Genomic DNA, 18876 nt, shown 5'->3' on the forward strand with positions numbered 1-18876 from the left:
AAAAACAAAATGTCCAGTTTGTGCCCAACAATAAAATCATTGATTAAAAATGTTTTTCCTGACAGAGACCTGACATTTAATAAAGCTAAGTGTAATGTGGTTAAAGCTTTCTTTGCCCAATTTATTTGGACAGGCTGATGTATGTTATGTTTTATAAGTTTGCATGTTTGCTATTGTTTCTTCGTAGCCTCACCTTTCTTTTTCTATAAACTTGCAGGACAGGAATTGAAACGGCTAGCTGCATACAGGGCCCCGACTTTTCCTGGAGAGAGTCATTGGTGTCATTAGCCTTGTAGCCTGGACCCAGAAGATATCAATTATTTAGGGGAGACAGAGGATGGTTGTAGTACCGTCGAGGAGTGGGGAGAGGAGTGTGTTTGGTTCCAGCAATGACCAGCTCTTTCATGTGGTCAGTGAACTCCAGGTGGGGGGAGGATGGGGAGAGTGTGAGAGAGGCTTGCGATCCAAAGTATGTACCCGAAGTAGGTGCTGGGGAGGGAGGTAAAGACTCCTCGTCTAGGAAGGGTGGGGAAAGTGGGATGTCCAGTCCAAAGTATGGACCTGAAGTAGGTGCTGGGGAGGGAGGTAAAGACTCCGCGTCTAGGAAGGGTGTGGAAAGTGGGAGATCGGAGGTGGTCCCTGATGATGAGGTTGGAGACTCCTCCTTTTGGCTGTCGTTAGGCGGGGCATCCTTCCCGTAAGGTCTCCATGGCGATGCTGTGTGGTTATCTTGTGTTTAGACTCCTCTTGTATCTTGTCCTTGGCAGTGGGGACAGACGAGTGACGCAGGGAGAAAAATAGGTTTGAGGTAAACAGTTTTACCCCTGACTTGTTTTGGCAAACTCCATGCGCTGTAAAAAGATGTCTGCGCTCCCAGAAAAGGTAGAAATTGTTGATAAAATGTACTGAATGGTCAGTACATGCAGTTGACAGCCATTTGTTCAAGAAGTACTACCCTGAGCCTTCCACTCAGCACGTATCATATTCATACTTTGTTGCACTTATTGTATTCGTTTCTTTCTACACTGTACATTTGCTCTGGTTTATGCTATTAGATGCTTGTTTAAAAAAAGAGATGCACTTATGACTTCTGGTGACTAGTAGTTCTCTTGAACGTTGAATTCACTTATTGTAAGTCGCTTTGGATAAAAGCGTCTGCTAAATGACTGTAATGTAATATGATGTAATGTTGAATGAAAAGTGCAGTCATAATCGACACCCTGGTTCCAGACCTCTGAATCGCCACCACATCTCAGGTTGTATCAGCTACAAGGCTGTTTAGTCCAGTTGGAGTAACAATTAACCAATCAGAGCTTTGTAGTTCGGATGAAATGGCATCACATGTACATTTTTTCTTCTTTACGTTCTTTTAATGTTTTCCTGTAGTACAATGTCCGATGGCTCGCTTTTCTTTCATGGTAGCTGTGGGTGTCTGTGGTGGCCTGAATGGTGACAAGAGCCGACTGTGGCTGCAGATCAGACGGTGCCTCTTTCACGCCGGGTTTGACCTCAGCAATAGTCCTTTCCTCTGATATTCTTCTTTTCTTCTTGATCAAATGAATGCCCATGAAGAATGAATTTTGATTGCTCACTTGTTCCTCTGAATACCATCTATTGTCATGATATAATAAGTTGCACTCAAGTCTAATATTACTGATCTGGCTTTACCTGACCTTGTGTTTTGGGTGAGCAGTTGACTTGAGTCCTTTTCATTTTCAGAAATTAAATAAATGGTTTTGTGCTCCGAATAAAATCACTTTTTTAACTCCAGTAATTTGTTGCGTGTTTTATAGATCAATCATAATTTCTCTTTTACTTCTTAGTACTCAGTAACAGTTTAATTAGAGCATCCTTCCCTGTTTCTATAGAGCAGCCTCCTCTGCTAACCAAGTGAATCGTGACTCATTTCACTCTGTACTTGTTTTATGCATGCTATCTCAGTAATCCAAATTATATCTGGCCACTTCAATAAAAACACAGGCAGCCTTAATCACTGACTTCATTCACTTAATTATATTCAGTTTGTTCTCAATCGCGAGATGATCTGTTCAGCCTTGAAAGTCTCTTTTTTATCCCCTGAGCTCCCACCATGCCTTTGCTCTAGTGGTCTGGCCTTACCGGGCACTTTAAATATCCCCTCTCATGTCCGGAGCAGACCGGCTGACAGCGAGGATGGTGACTCAACAGCTCAAATGCTGTCATCCACTGACAAGAACAGAGACTGTGTGCTGGAGTTAATTAGCAAAGGTACCTTCATCTGTGAGATGGTAAGAACTCATTAGCAGTTTAGACGCGTGTTGTGTTGTCGTACTGAAAGCGGCAGGCACACATGAGGGGGTGGGGTGGTAACAACTCTTCTGTTGATCGTCATCCCTGTCGAGTCCACCATGACGGGATCTGATACTGTGGCCACAAACTGCCACAAACATGTCAGGGGGACCACTTCTCCCTCTGCAATTAATCCACAGAGCTCGCTGGTAGCGAGTATTCGTCATGTTTCACAAGTTTACTGAGTTATGCAGCTGCAAAAACATGGACAAAGTTAGATAACCGATACCCCGGTTGTCTGAGAGCTATAACGTTTGTGTGTTTGGTGGTGACAGTTCATGACAAATGCAGAGAAACTAACAATCAGTGTCACCTGCTGACAACTGCAAACAAAGAACAAGCCGGAGCCACTACCTTCTTCACCCCAAAGGTGTTCAATGTTAAATAAATCATTCTGTTACACTCCCTTTGCACATCCTTTCTATGTTTCTATATTTAAATACACTTGCCACTTTTACAATATACTTGTTTTAAAGTACTGTTACCATTTTAATATTTGAATTTTGTCTCGGTTGTTGCATTGTGTTTATTGTTATGCACCATTCACCAAGTCAAATTCATTGTATGTGTAACGTACTTGGCAATAAACGGTTATGATTCAGATTCTGATCAATTAAAAAGATATCATGAAATATCAATTGTTTAAAAATATAAATGAACCAACAATTTGACAATAGAAGTCCATGAGAAAATTACACTACTTCTCTCTTGATTTATTCCCTCAGTAAACATTGTAAACATGAGTTTATGGTCTCAATCTCTAGTTTCAAGTCTTCTTCAATACAGCATGATGTTCATTTAGTACATTATGGTCCATTTAGAGTCAAACAGACCATAAAACAGAGTATGCTTTAGGGCGGGGCTTACTGTGATTGACAGGTTGCTGCCGCTACCAGAATATGGCAAAATATATACATATACCAAATATGGCGTCTTTACTTCACTCCTCCGCATTTCAAATACGGTTATATCTGCTCATTGGTTGTGAACAAAAGCAACGGGCGTAATCTAAAATGGCTACGACAAAATCGTCGAACTGGAGGCTTCATAACGACAGTCCACAAACCAATGGGTGGCGTCACGATGACTACGTTCACTTCTCATTTACAGTCTATGGTTACACCACATCTTAACTGCTGCTAAAAGTAAAACCAATTAGATGCACTGCAATGAGGACTCAAGTTATATTTTCCCACAATCCATAGAACAGCAAGAATCAAGGCCTTGGCATGTTCAAAACAAACTGATTCGTCCAACCGTGCACCTGAGGGAAAAAGGTTGAAAAGGCTGCTGTGATAGAGAGGGCGGAGACACCATTCTGTCTTAATTTGGATAATGATCCACACCTTCGGACCGCCCTTCCCTCAGGACAATCATGGTGTTGAACTTGTTTGTATATACAGGGTGGCAGATATATGAAGCTGGGCGAGGAATAAAAAGAGACATGCTGGCTACTCTCTCACCTCCACACATCTGGACAACTGAGTGGGCCTGAATGAAAAGTTAGAATGAGGCCGGGAATATTCCTGATGACAAGGAGAGACACAAGCCCACTAACCCCTTCAGTCACCTATGCATTGACCGATCAACTATTTTGTTCTCTTTTTGCATCCCGCCTCTGACTTGCACCTCAACAATTAGCTGGAGTTGTGAGGTGTGACGGCTCCCTTTTGGGTTTCCAGTGACGCCGCATCGATCTGTTTGGCCGTAATCCTGCTGAACGCCTCGTAGCCGGAGTGGAAGTGCAGCCTCTTCTTCTTGGGGATGTCATGTTAAACGGACTGTGTCAAAGTGTTACAGCTGGAGTTCGGCAATGTGATATGATGTAACGTCCCATGAGGGAGGTTAAAGTTGAGAATGGCCGCCAGTGTCATTGTCTGTGAGTGTACAGTACAAGTCACATTACACTGTTGATATGAAATACCTGAGAAGAATAGCTTTGTTGAACACAACTCCAATTTACAGCTAATCCAAACACTGTAATGTCACAAACATTTGTAAGATGTGGCCCTTAACTCGAGGCTAAAGCAGACTCAGCAGTGGGAGCCTAGGCCTGCAAAGATTAGCCAGATCCTAAATCAAATAGGCTCACCGTCTCTCCAGACGGACCTAAAGCATCATGTTTATTTGCTCTGGCAATAAAGGCCAATACACGCAGGATTAGAGCAGGAAGACACGGCTCTGTCCAATTTATACAGGCCTATAAAATACACTTTCCAATTCAACCTCCTGATCTGCGCTCTATAAATATTGTCCATGGTCGGTTTACGTCTGATGCTCTTGTGCACGGTCTTATGGTGTTAGAGCACCACCTCTTAACATTTTTATCTGATTAATGAATGTCTGCATGACTGTTAAATGATCGTGTATCACAAGCCAAGAATGAAAATATGACCTTACATACACCTGTTGCTGTTATGATGTCACTTAAAAGTGCACTAATTAGTATTTTAAAGTATTTTCACTTTCAAAAAACAGGTAATGGGATGTACCATCCGTCAATCAAACTTTTGATTAGAAATTGGAAAAAACATGTACGGAAGTCGACGGCAAGAGAGAAATTATTTTTAAAGCCCGTTTGAATTGTGCAGTGAATGGCTTTGTCGATTTATAAAATACTTTTGCAAGTCAATAAAGTCAGTTTGTCGTAGATTTGTCATAATGGTATTTGTGTTAAATGGTTCAGTGGACTACATCTCTCGTCTCGCACAATATTCGTCACCAACACCAACATGGCCACTACTTTAGCTCGCTAGCCAGCTAGCTAACTTAGTTATGTTACACACGCAGAAATGTAACGTTATCGTATATGTTTCATTCTGCGACTCTTCTTAAGAGCTGGGTAGTGAAAGAACGAGCCGTTGTTGGACTGAGTACATGGTACTTGGTACGAAATACATTACAAAACGCATTGTACCTTTAGCAAGAGACGTCACTTCAACAACTTTTGGGTGTAGTCTTTCTAATTACGTATTTTCACAGTTTTATACTTCAACACTGACAACTAAATTATCTTTGAAATGAACAAACTTATATGTTGATAGCAATAGGAATAGTATCAACAAAAATTAATTCTGCATAAAGTCCCATGGTGGTCCACCAGGAAGAGGCGGGGCTTTGCTTCTCTATGACTTGAAGCCTGACAAGATGAATTTTATTATTTTCTCGCGTGATCTCGTTACATCGCAAGAATCCAGCTGTCGTGCAAAGTAAATACGTAGCTTCTAAAGAGACAGATACGTGGGTGGAGACCAAAAACAGAGCTGAAAGAGAGAGATTATTTGACTTGCATTCATCAGACGACTCTGTGTTGGGTACAACTTGTTGTACTGTGCATAACAGTGACCAAAAATAATTTATTATATATAAGTTATTGCACATTTTAAAAAACAACCTAGTGTGGCTGTATAGGGTGTACTTTGCGTGATAAAAAAATATCTCCAGAAAATGTAAGTTGAACACTTACAAATCTTTTCCTGTGTAAAACGTCCCATCGGGAGCTCAGGATGAGCAGAGGAGTATTTGTGGAGGACAAATGTTTTAACATCATCTTTCACAAACAGAAACATGTTGTTCTCATGAAAAGATTTGCATAATTAGCCTGCTTCACCGACTCATTCCTCGCATCATGCAGAAGACTTTGATTGGATATTAATTCAAATGAATCATATAAATGCCTGCAACAGATTGATTGTTCAAAGATGCGTCAGTGTCGGTGCTCTATCAGTTTTGGAGGACAAATGCCTGGGACTGAAGTTGACCCTAATCAGAGGTCAAGAGGTTTCTCTTAATTACTTATTGATCGATCAGACGTTGGTGTTTGTTTGGTGACTGATAATCCTGCACCACTAGGGGGCAGTCTATAACTGTGATGATGCCAGGTTTGGCAGAAGGTTTCATACATATCTGTTTCACAGTTAATGCACAAGCAGCAGTGACAATAAAGTCACCTTATTGATTAGGTTAGTACAATAAAAGAGATAAATGATTCACGCGCAGGATACATACATTTTTTAATAAAGGTGTCTGGTAACAGATAGTCTGATATCATATTTAATAAAAGCATTTATCAACAATCTGAAGAACATTTATGTCCCAATATTAAGTCTTGATTTGCAATAGTACATGCGGGGAAAGAGTTTATAATGTTGTGTACATCATGTTTGTGATGTAAGTTATGATGTTTACAATACAATATTTAGCTTGTAAGGAAATCTTTACATTGTTAATAATTATATTGTATCCATAATAACATTTATATTTCTTAAAGGTGCAGTGTGTAGGATTGGCTGCATCTAGCGGTGAGATTGCAAATTGCAACGAACTTAACCACTCCCATGTGGGAAACATGAAAACGAGAATGGCCCCATCTATAGCCAGTGTTTAGTTTGTCCGTTCAAGGCCACCGTAGAAAAACATGGCTGCTGGCTCGATATGTAAATGGATCATTCTAAGCCAGGGATTCCCAAAGTGGGGTGCGCGAGCTGCCTCTAGGGGGTGCGCGAGAGGAAAAATGTAATGGCGGTGCAGTCCTGTCTCCTAAAAATTACGTTCCCCCAAAACTAAAATGCATTCTCAATTACGTTTTACAACGAACGTATTTTCTCCCTGATTACGTTTGTGTTTGACATACAAATACGCTTCTCATCAACATATCTTTGCCATACTCTAGTCTTTATGTTTCTGTGATCTGCCTCGCCTCTACCCCGCCACCCACGAGTTGTTGACCCGCGGCCTGTTCCGAGGGCTGACAGACCTGACGATCGGGTGCCTCGCGGCGGGGGCGGCTGGAGACCTCGCGTCCCGGCGCCAACGAGTGAGCGCCGCCACTCGGAACCATAAAACCAAGTCCCGGATTTCACCCGGGGGACATTCTGGAGGTATTGTGACCGGGTGATGTGCCTCGTTGCTGGGGAGGTATGAGCCGAGAGTGGCGGGGTGTTATGGAGGTATATATTACAACTCGGTGTTGTTCCCGTGCGTGGATGAGCGCATTTCTGCCGAAGACAGGCGGCGTGTTGTGGTAGTATTCTGACCGCGTAATAGGGAGAAGGAGAGGCGGTGGTGGAGAGGGAAAAATGTTAAAGAGATGGTGGAATGTATGATTGGAGAGAGAGAAGCGAAAAAGTTGGACGTGATCCCGGTGTCCAACAACACTGTCGCGCGCATCGATGCTTTGTCCGAAGACATCCTGGCTACATTAGTCGGTCGCGTGAAGAAGAGTGAGTTTTACTCTCTGCAAGTAGACGAGCCTACAGATGTGGCCAATCGTCCGTTACCTTCGTAACGTTACGTCCGTTACCTTTTCGAAGGCACGGTGCAGGAAGAGTTTTTGTGTTTTTTATCTTGTAAACAAACGCCACGCGCGAGCAAACTGTTCTCTCATTCGTCCGATTTTTATGCGGCTCTGTTGCTTTTTTTTTTTTAAGGTGTGTGTGGGGGGGGGGGGGGGGTTGGGGGTGCGTGAACCCGGTCGGGATGTAGAAGGGGGTGCGTGGCCTAAAAAGTTTGGGAACCGCTGTTCTAAGCTAACAAAAACACAATGATTCTTCTTTCCAGGTGATTGTCAGGTCCTGAAAAGTGAAGCCAATGCTGAAGTGCCTTAAACCTGCATTCTCTCTAACAGCCATCAGGGGGCGACTCCTCTGGTCTTTCTAAGAAGTCTGGTTGTATAGAAGTCTATGAGAAAATGACTCTACTTCTCTCTTGATTTATTCCCTCAATAAACATTGTAAACATGAGTTTATGGTCTCAATCTCTAGTTTCAAGTCTTCTTCAATACAGCTTGATGTTCATTTCGTAAATGATGGTCCATTTAGAGTCAAACAGACCACAGAGCAGGGATCCATGAACCATAAAGCGTGGCTAGCTTGTGATTGACAGGTCGCTACCGCGGCGCTGTCTGGTCTGGGAGTTTTCTGTGTTTTCATCTGCGGCAAGGTGGTGCAGTGTCGCCTCACAGCAAGAAGATCAAGGGCCTCTCTGTGTGGAGTTTGCATATACTCTCTATGTTTGCGTGGGTTTCTTTCGAGTTCTTGATTTATCAAATACGCGGATCATGAAATCTGATTTCCACACCGGAGGCCCAGATGATCCGCTGTATTTAGCGACCCCTAACCGGTCCAGCCGAAAAGAAGAACGACTCCTAAATGTTATCTCTTCACAGTCAGTATGAACAGCAGGAATATTTTGGTATAGAGTTGAAAAAATGTTCAGAAATTAGGATTATTTTTTCAGTTTATAATTTTTTGTTTTGTTTGATGTATCAGTTAAGTAAACAGACATCATTATGGACTAAAAAGTTAGATAATCAACCCCAGAATAACATTGGTCTCACAGTGGGTAATGGGTGAAAACTTTCCAAACTTACATCAACAACCTTGTTATCGAAACTCAAACCAAATTAGGTTTATAATTCCACGCTGAAGCGACTATCGTCATTATTTCTATAGAAACATTGTATGAAATGAAATTGTAAAAACAAAGTGATCGCTCGCAGGGATTCATTGAAAGAATGACAAGCTGACATGCAGCTCCCCTCGGCTTTTTGTTTTTTTGAGCTCTCTAGTGAGATTCAGCTCGTGGTTTATCCGTCCTGCTGACAACTTCCCTGTTTACGTTCACTCTTAGTGCACCCATTACCCACTGTGAGAAAATATGTTACAATCCAATTCGCCTTTATTTAATATCCCAGAAAAAACATTTAGTATGTCTCTATTCCTAGTATATCACATGCAGTGTGCCAAAATACCAGGGTGTTCTACAGCATCCGGTGGCATCTTACAGTGTGCAAGCCTGCATGCTTTTCTGTCTATCTTGGCCCACAATCCTCTATGCAGCAGATATGTGAGCGAGGGGGTCAAAATTCAAGGTGCCATGCTATGAGGAAGTAGTATGTCCCAATTGAATGCACACTGCATGCAACAGTTCACACTCTAAAAGGGCAGATGCAGTACGGACTAAAAGTAAAAAGAAAAAGTATAGAAGATATGGATAAAGACACAATGAGGTAAAATAAGATGCCCCCTTGAACAATGTCTATTGTCTTTAAAAAATATATAATGTCAATATAATATGTGATTCGGACTACGGAGCCTCCGTGTTGTTGTACATTATATTGTACGTTTGGAATATGTCTGTTAATCAAAATGTGATTGGTCGATGCTCAGGAAAATCGACCAAAACGGACCAGGAACAATGAAAGCTTTTTTCTTTATTGTGGGAGTAGCTCTTGAATCAACAGAGATGTCACAGCTCTGCCACCATTATCCTGTTTATTTCCATCGCTCACTCACCTAATCAGTTTATTCAGTGCACCTGCCAGTCACACCCACCTCGTCAGCTCATTACTCTCACCTGCTCACTCTGCTGCATCACTATTTAAACCCCCCACACACACACACTCACTGCCAGATTATTGTCATGTCTACCGTCCAGCTGTATCTTTAAATTTGACAATTTTTAATGCCAAAAAAATTATGCAGATTGTTGTAGATAGTGTTTCTGAATGTTGTTGTTGTCAAGCTAAATAATGTTTTAATTTACAGTCTGGCCCCTTCACAGCTCCACACCTATTCCCTTTCCTTCTGAGAGTCACATGAGGAGATTGACTGTCTTCAAACAATATTCAAACCACATGCACATTAAAGCAGTTTGTGGTGGCTGTAATCTTTCCCCGTTCATACCAGCCACTAAGAGTCCTAACATAAGCTGTTTATGACTTCATGGTCCTCATTCCATGACAAACTAGGGTTCAGATTGTATCTGGGGATGATATGAGGCGTCAACAGTCTGTGTCAATTGACATGTGAGGACTGTTAGCGGCCAGTATGAACAGCAGGCTATAAGGATGGTTCAAAGACAGAACAACTCTAAACCTATACTTGAAGTACAGAGCTGGGGTCAATTAGCAAGCTATCAGATAGCTGGCTACTTAGCTATTTTACCAATAACACCATGCAACACATGGTTACAGAAAATTACCCAACAAGGTTGTTTCTTAACTGCCGATGGCAATGTGCTTTCCTACGCTGTGACAAGAGTGTGTGGATGAAGAATTAAGTTGTTCAATTTTACAAATTCAGCGGCTAGTAAGCTGTGTTCCTTGCTTAATTCCAGCATGCTGTCATGCAAACATTACACTGGATAGAAAAAGGTCCCTCACTCCTTGCCTTTAGGAGACTACTTAGCAGTTCGAGCTCCTGAGACCAGCTAGCTAACTAGCCACCTCTGCAGATGGACAAGCTAGCAAGCCAGTTGTCCTCTCGGAGCTTCTGCCAGCGGCAAAGGGGTCGGTTAACCTGTTAATATGTTAATGTTAACTTGACCTTCCATATTGGCAAACTTTCTTCTGCCATTGAAAAAAAAAAAGCCAACAAAAATTGCTAGTCAGCATCAGCTAACGTGTTCAGAGAATTATTCTGCCTCCACCTGTACTCCGCCCACAAAAACATGTCATCATGTTGACCAATTAAAAGGGGTCGATAGCGTCCGTACGTAGCGTCATGATGATTAAATGTCAGAAGAATGATCGATGATTGATTTATAGCACTCGCACAAAGTGCTCCATTCATAGGAACAAACAATGTGTGTCCATTGCTGTTTAGTTTTCATTGACTACAAAAACAACCAAATGACTGAATAATAATACAATTAAAATGAAAATGTCTTTTAGAGCAAAACGAAGCCAATTTTTTTTAAACTGAATGGCGCCGTGCAAATTTCCTCTTTTCAGGAGTGAAAAGTAGAGTTAGCAGCTGGTAACCGGGTTCCTTCTTGCTTTGTGCTCAGAAACTTTCCAATGTTCTGGTCACGTGTGAAAAGGTGCCATTTCAAACAGACACAGCCTGTAAGAGCAACTGAACAGAGATTCAAACCAAACTTTAAAAAAACGGCATCACTCACTTCGTGGTCTCCTTTCACAAAATGACTCATAAAGACGTACTCGAGACACCTTCATGCTGTCATTAGCGTACGACACTCAGTTCGATCAATACTTCTTTTATGAGGAGATGAAACCTCTACAGAAAGGGAGAGCCCATTAATGATCATGTTAACAGCACATGAAGAGCATTATCTTTGCTCCTCCAGATATCCAGGCCGGGAACATTAGGGAACGTAGTGTTGAAAGGACAGAACCTAATGGAGTGCTTGAAGATCAAGAAATCATTCAATGGTGTGACTATTTCCAGCGACGCTTTCTTCTGAACATCTTTACAACTGCTAATGAAGAACCAAAGATGTTTTGTAACTGAGATTTAGTCAGATGTGTTTTTTGCATAATCACTCTGCCCATGACAAATAGAAGGCTTACAGCCCACCACATATCAGCTGCCTATCCAATAAAGATGTTTTAATAATTGCGTTATCATACAATTTGGCAAGTAAAGGTCTTTAAAAAGCTCATTTGAATGCCCTACTTTGCTAACCTGATGATCAGACTGAATTGCCATGTTGTTTTCAACTTAATTCTGACACGGTGCTTATGTTAGCTGTTTTTCTGTTTGGGTAGTTCGTCATGTTGATTGAAGAAGAATGCTTGTAAACTACAGTTAATTACCACTCCGTTTGTATTTTCGCGGCTCTGGCCACAGGCTATGATGACACTATGCCAACCCATCGACTGCAAAACAGCTGTTTCCAACGCCATCGTTTGTAAATTCAAAACACACGCTCTCACGCTCTAATAGTGCCACATTCTTATGTGAGTGCCAGGCAGCAATCGGTTCTGCCGAGTGAAGCCAATGCCGAAGTGTCTTAAAGCTGCATTCTCTCTAGTGACTCCTCTGGTTGTATAGAAGTCGATGAGAAAATGACTCTACTTCTCTCTTGATTTATTACCTCAGTAAACATTGTAAACATGAGTTTATGGTCTCAATCTCTAGTTTCAAGTCTTCTTCAATACAGCATGATGTTCATTTAGTACATTATGGTCCATTTAGAGTCAAACAGACCATAAAGCAGGGGATGCTTTAGGGCGGGCTTACTGTGATTGACAGGTCACTGCCGCTTCCAGAGATGTATACGGCGTCTCTACGTCACTCCTCTGCATCCAAATATGGTAACTTCTGTTCATTGGTTGCGAAAAAAACAACATGGCGACGATCCTAATCCAAGATGGCGACGGCATAATCGTCGAACCCGAGGATTCAAAACGGCAGTCCACAAACCAACAGGCAACGTCACAATGACTACGTCCACTTGTTATATACAGTGAGTGCTCTGATTTCAAAACGTATTTGATTTTGGAACGCAATTTCTGACAACCATCTCAGTCCCTTTATCCTGACACCTGCCTGGATGTCGGACTAAAAGTGTTTTGTAACTACTTAGATATATGCCTTTGTTCGTCATGTCCCCCCCACTACTAAATGTGGTATTTTGGAAGGATTTTGAATAATCTTTTATCGATTCTCGGGTGGTAAAAATCGCTTAAATTTTACACCGAATCTCAGTAAGAAATAGTATCAACCCCCAAAACAACTTAAGAGGCATAATAGAGCGAGATTGGCCATCATATACTTCCATCAGAATGTTCTAAGCCCCTCTGCACTCAACTTTTAACATTCAGCACCTAAGCAAAATGAAGAGAAAAAAACAGAAACATCAAATTAATCTTCAGGTTCCCAGCTTTAAGATGATGTACAGCACTTCTATAATACGTCTACTGTCGGACTGTTCTCTCCCTAAAGATCCCCTCTCCCCCTAGAAATGCATAGAATGCCGGTCTATGCGGTTCTCTAAGGGCACATGTCAGAGGGGCTGTTTACTGTGTTGTAACCTGACACCAGTGAAGCATACATCAGCCCCTCAATGCTCTCTCTGTCCTGTTCTATATGTTCTGGAACATGTTCTCTGGCAGACAGCCTGAAAACACCACCATCGTATCCTCTCATTGAAACACATCTACATCGGCTCCACAGCCTGCTGTCTAAAGGCATGGGTTCCTTTTTTGTTTTTGAAAGCAAACATGATTTCTGTGCCTTTTACAAATGAAGTCAATCTTATACGTTCATTATTTTTTCATTGTCAGAGGAATGGTGCAACAACAACAACAACACTGACAAGTAGAGGAAAACATTTAGTTTTTTTTAAAGATATATTTAAAAATTTAAATAAAAACATGTTGCTCATGGATAATTTGTCTGGCAACATTTCTCTGCAAAATCATAATGCTGTTAATTACCCAGTTAAATAATAGAATAAGACCTTGTCGGTACATAGATTAGACTGTTGATTTTTCAAGTCACATTTCTCTTTTCGAGGATTCTTGCGCTCCGATTGGCAGCTTGCTGCTCGATGTCACAGCTGTTTCTGTCTTCCCTGATTCAGCAGCGTCAAATGTATTTCATGAAAAGATGGTGCAGTTTGAACCTGAGCTGAAAATGTCCTCTGCAGTCGTAGTGTAGGGAGCTCTCTTGTGCAGAGAAAGTGTTCCTGTAAGACCCCGTCCCACACATGTTTCACGTAAACGAGTAAAACTGCTTTGTTTATGTCTGTAGATGCATCCATTTGTAATGCTAAATGACCACTTGCCCTAATTCAAGCTGTGGTCTGTAGTTTGTCATCCGACATGTCTTCAATTTGCCTACCGACAGTGTCATTTGACAGAGGTATAGTTTTCAGTTTATCCTCTGCTGATATTAGCATTACAAGGCATTAACGCCAAATATTGTTAAGGAGTGTGAATAGACGGCACTCCGCTGCATACAAAATCCCCTTCAAAATAAAAGGTTATTTTTTGTTTTTTGTATTTAAATAGTCAAAGGCCCGCGACCCACTGAAAACGGGACCCACCAGTTGAGAACCACTGCCACACAGTATACAGTACAAACATACACAAACTCCTCCCACGTCTTAAAGGGCATTTCGAGTGATTCGGTGTTACATTTCCATTAAGCACTTTAACACACAAGAGAGATAAGCGGAAAAAAACGGTCAGTAAGTAAGTAAAAAACCAAATGCTAAATAAGACATTTTTAACCAACCAAAATGTTACAAGTATGAAGTGAAAACTTCTAAGACGAAAACAGAGAAAACTCCCAGACAATGTGTGGTAGCGACCTGTCAATCACTGTGTAGCCCCGCCCTAAAGCATACCCTGCTTTATGGTCTGTTTGACTCTAAATGGACCATCATTTACAAAATGAACATCATGCTGTATTGCAGAAGATTTGAAACTGGAGATTGAGACCATAAACTCATGCAGATGTGTGGGTGCTGATTGGAAAGTTATAAAACAGAGTTTAAAGATATCAAGGAAAGGCACAAGGGCCAGAAAAAGGCTGTTTCCACCAAATAACTTCAATACTAATGTGATGTTAAGAATGTAGTAACCAGAAAGCATAAAGTACCACTATGGTCAAGTTAAGATTGATGTTCAGAGACAGAGATGTTTATAGGTTTATAACTCATTGTAACATAGCTCAATGCAGACTCATCTGTTGATAAATCTGATTCATGGATTGTGTTCCCTGGAATCTTTGAAGGCAACATGGGTTTTTAGCAACAAAAGAAAAAGAAAAAACACCACCACTTAACAGCTGGATAGGTTTGTAGTTGTGGTGGTGATCAAAGAGTGGAGCTTGTCTGGTGTTTCTGGGCTGATAAAACAAACCCCAAGGGATAATCCCGTAGGGATCCGGGGGATTAGCGCCAACTGTGGGAAACCAACTTCCTCCATGTGGTGCCTGCGCCTACATAAACAGTGACGGGACATAGACGCTGTAAAACAAACCAATATTCATTTTGCTATGCGCCACTGCAGCCACAGAAATCAAAGAGTTACAGTTCGTCACTAGTCTGCCTTAAAACTGTGGTCATTGCCTATTCGGCCAAATGTCAGTCAAAAGACAAATTCGGATTTGTGTCCTGATAACATACAGCATGGTTGGTTATACAACTACATAGATCAGAAAACAGCCCTCAACAGCTTGATCACTATAATTTCAGTGTTCCAAAATTTGTCAGATAATTATTTACAAACCCAGAGTTAAGATGAGAGGGTATCCGTTTCCTCTGTGTCTGTAGCAACCTGTCAATCACAAGGTAGCCCCGCCCCAAAGCATCCCCTGCTTTATGGTCTGTTTGACTCTAAATGGACATTAATCTACGAAATGAACATCATGCTGTATTGAAGAAGACTTGAAACTTGAGATTGAGACCATAAACTCATGTTTACAATGTTTACTGAGGTAATAAATCAAGAGAGAAGTAGAGTCATTTTCTCATAGACTTCTATACAACCAGAGGAGTCGCCCCTTGGTGGACACTAGAGAGAATGCAGCTTTAAGGTACTTAACTTTTCAGAACTCTAAAAATAAGTGTGTGTTCATGAGAAGTGTGCAGTGAGTCGAGGAATCAAACTAATAACTCACATGGTTTTAAAAGAATCACTAGCAGAATACCAGCGTGACAGCAAATCATGAGCAAATTCCACATTAGTCAGCATATCACCTTTTTCCCAGTTCAGTTGTACTAAACGCAGATATCCCTCCCTCTGTTCACACCCACAATTCCAAAAGAATAAAGGAAGTATTGGGTTAGGGTTAGGGTGAATCCCTGTTGAAGCTCAATTCAAACTGCAGCGGAACCTTTTCTACCTCAGATTGCTGGTTGTGAGACAGACGGGATGGATTTCTGCCGCATCTGAAACATGAGCCATCATTATTGTCGACTAAAACATCAAATTTCTGATTTAAATGTGATACTACATCTGTCAGTTGTTTACTCTGAACATTACAATTAATATTCATTCGGGCTGAATGAAATGATTGGATCTGTTTTTTAGTCAGAGCATTTGATGTCTTGATTGCTGTTGGACTGTAAAGAGAATTTCAACAAATATGACAAAAAAATGTCTTTGAGAAGGAAACCAACCCTAGTATCAAAGCAAGGCAAGGCAAGTTTATTTGTATAGCACATTTCAACAACAAGGTAATTCAAAGTGCTTCACATAAAACCATTAAAAGCATCAAAACACAAGGCAAAAGAAAAGGAGATTTAAAAACAATTAAAGAAACAGTGTAAGAAATAAAATTCAGTCGTAAAATGCAGAAAAGCAGGAAATTGATGAATATATTCATTGAATGTGGTTCAATTAAAGGCAGCAGCAAACATAAAAGTCTTCAATCTTGATTTAAATGAGCTGAGGGTCTCAGCAGACCTGCAGCTTTCTGGGACTTTGTTCCAGATATGTGGAGCAGAAAAACTGAACGCTGCTTCTCCATGTTTAGTTCTGACTCTGGGAACAGAAAGTAGACCGGTCCCAGACGACCTGAGGGGTCGGGATGGTTCATAAGGTAGCAGCAGATCAGAGATGTATTTTGGCCCTAAACCATTCAGTGCTTTGTAAACCAACAGCATGATTTTAAAGTCAATTCTTTGTTGGACAGGAAGCCAGTGCAAAGACCTCAGAACTGGAGTGATGTGATCCACCCTCCTGGTCTTAGTGAGGACTCGAGCTGCAGCTTTCTGACGGACTTTTTACAGAGACCTGTAAACACACCGTTACAGTAGTCCAGTCTGCTGAAGATAAATGCGTGGACAAGTTTTTCCAAATCCTGTTGGGACATAAATCCTCTAATCCTTGATATATTCTTCAGGTGATAATAGGCTGATTTTGTAATTGTCTTGATATGGCTGTTCAGGTTGAGGTCTGAATCCACAACTACACCTAGATTTCTGGCTTGGTTTGTGGGTTTTAACATCAGTGACTGAAGCTGAGCGGTGATTTTCAATTGTTCGTCCTTGGTACCAAAAACAATTACTTCTGTTTTATCTTTGTTTAATTGAAGAAAATTCTGGCACATCCAGTTGTTGATTTGTTCAATGCAGTTACCCAGCCCTTGTATGGGATTATAGTCCCCTGGTGACATAGTTATGTAGATTTGTGTGTCGTCTGCATAATTATGATAACACACTTTGTTGTTTTCCATAATCTGAGCTAGTGGAAGCATGTAGATGTTGAACAGAAGAGGCCCCAGTATTGAACCTTGGGGAACACCACATGTCATTTTAGTCAGCTCTGATGTGTAATCAGCTACAGACACAAAGTATTCTCGGCCCTTCAAGTAGGATTCAAACCAGTTAAGTGCTGTGCCAGAGTCCCACCCAGATTTTTAGTCTTTCTAGGAGTACGGCATGGTCGACCGTGTCGAATGCAGCACTGAGATCTAGTAACACTAAGACTGAACGTCTGCCATTGTCTATGTTTCAGTGGATGTCGTTGAAAACCTTAACAAGAGCAGTTTCAGTGCTGTGGTGCTGTCGAAAGCCTGACTGGAAAACATCAAAGCAGTTATTTACGGTCAAGAAGTTGGTCAGCTGTTGGAAAACCGCTTTTTCAATTATTTTACATAAAAATGGGAGGTTTGATATTGGCCTATAATTTTTCATCGTTGCGGAGTCTAAACTAACCTTCTTTAGGAGCGGTTTAATAACTGCAGTTTTTATGTCTTGTGGGAAGACACCTGAGAGAAGGGATGTGTTTACAATTTGTAAAAGATCAGTGGCCATGCAGTTTGAAATATTTTTGAAAAAGTGTGTTGGTAGAATATCCAAGCAGCAGGAGGATGACTTCAGATGTTGTATAATGTCTTCTAGGCTTCTACGGTCGATTGAATGAAATTGTGTCATGATATTTGAATGGATGTTATTCAGAGATCGGGACAACACATATCCTGTGGTTGATGTGGAGGCACTGACTGCTTGTCTAATTTTCTGAATTTTGTCAGTAAAAAAGGAGGCAAATTGATTGCATGCCCAGGTGGATTGGAGTTCAGCAGCTACCGACACTGGAGGGTTTGTTAGCCTGTCGACAGTAGCAAATAAGGCGCGTGTATTGTTCTTGTTTTTGGTTATGATGTCAGAGAAGAACGACTGCCTTGCATTTCTAAGTTCCAAATTATAATCGGGAAGTCTCTCTTTATAGATGTCACAGTGAACCTGGAGATTAGTTTTTCGCCACCTTCGCTCAGCTTTCCGACACTCTCGTTTCTCTATTTTGACCAACGTAGCATTTCTCCAAGGAGATCTTTGCTTACCCGAGACAACCTTCACTTTAGTGGGTGCAATGGCGTCAATACTATTTTTAACTTTAAAATTGAAGCCATCTACAAGCTCATTGACTGAGAGGCAAGAAAGGGCTGGTGTCGAGGAGAACTTCTGAATAAATAGTTCACTGGTGTTTTCAGAGATGTAATGCTTTGTCACAACCTTGGTTTGGACATTTGTGTGCAAGGAGATTGCACTCTCAAAGAAAACACAGAAATGATCAGAGAGTGCAACATCAGTCACAGCAACCTTGGAAATGTTTACACCTTTGGTGATGATTAGGTCCAGAGTGTACCCCCTGTTGTGGGTGGGTCCTGTCACATGCCGAGTCAGATCATAGTTATCAAGGACATCACATAGTTCTATAGACTCTCTGTCCTGGGGATTATCAACATGGATATTAAAATCACCAACAATAACAACACAGTCAAAATCAATACAGATTACAGACAGCAGTTCAGTAAACTCATCAAAGAAGGTCGCACAGTATTTAGG

This window comes from Melanostigma gelatinosum, assembly GCF_949748355.1.
Source record: "Melanostigma gelatinosum genome assembly, chromosome: 8".
NCBI lineage: Eukaryota > Metazoa > Chordata > Actinopteri > Perciformes > Zoarcidae > Melanostigma > Melanostigma gelatinosum.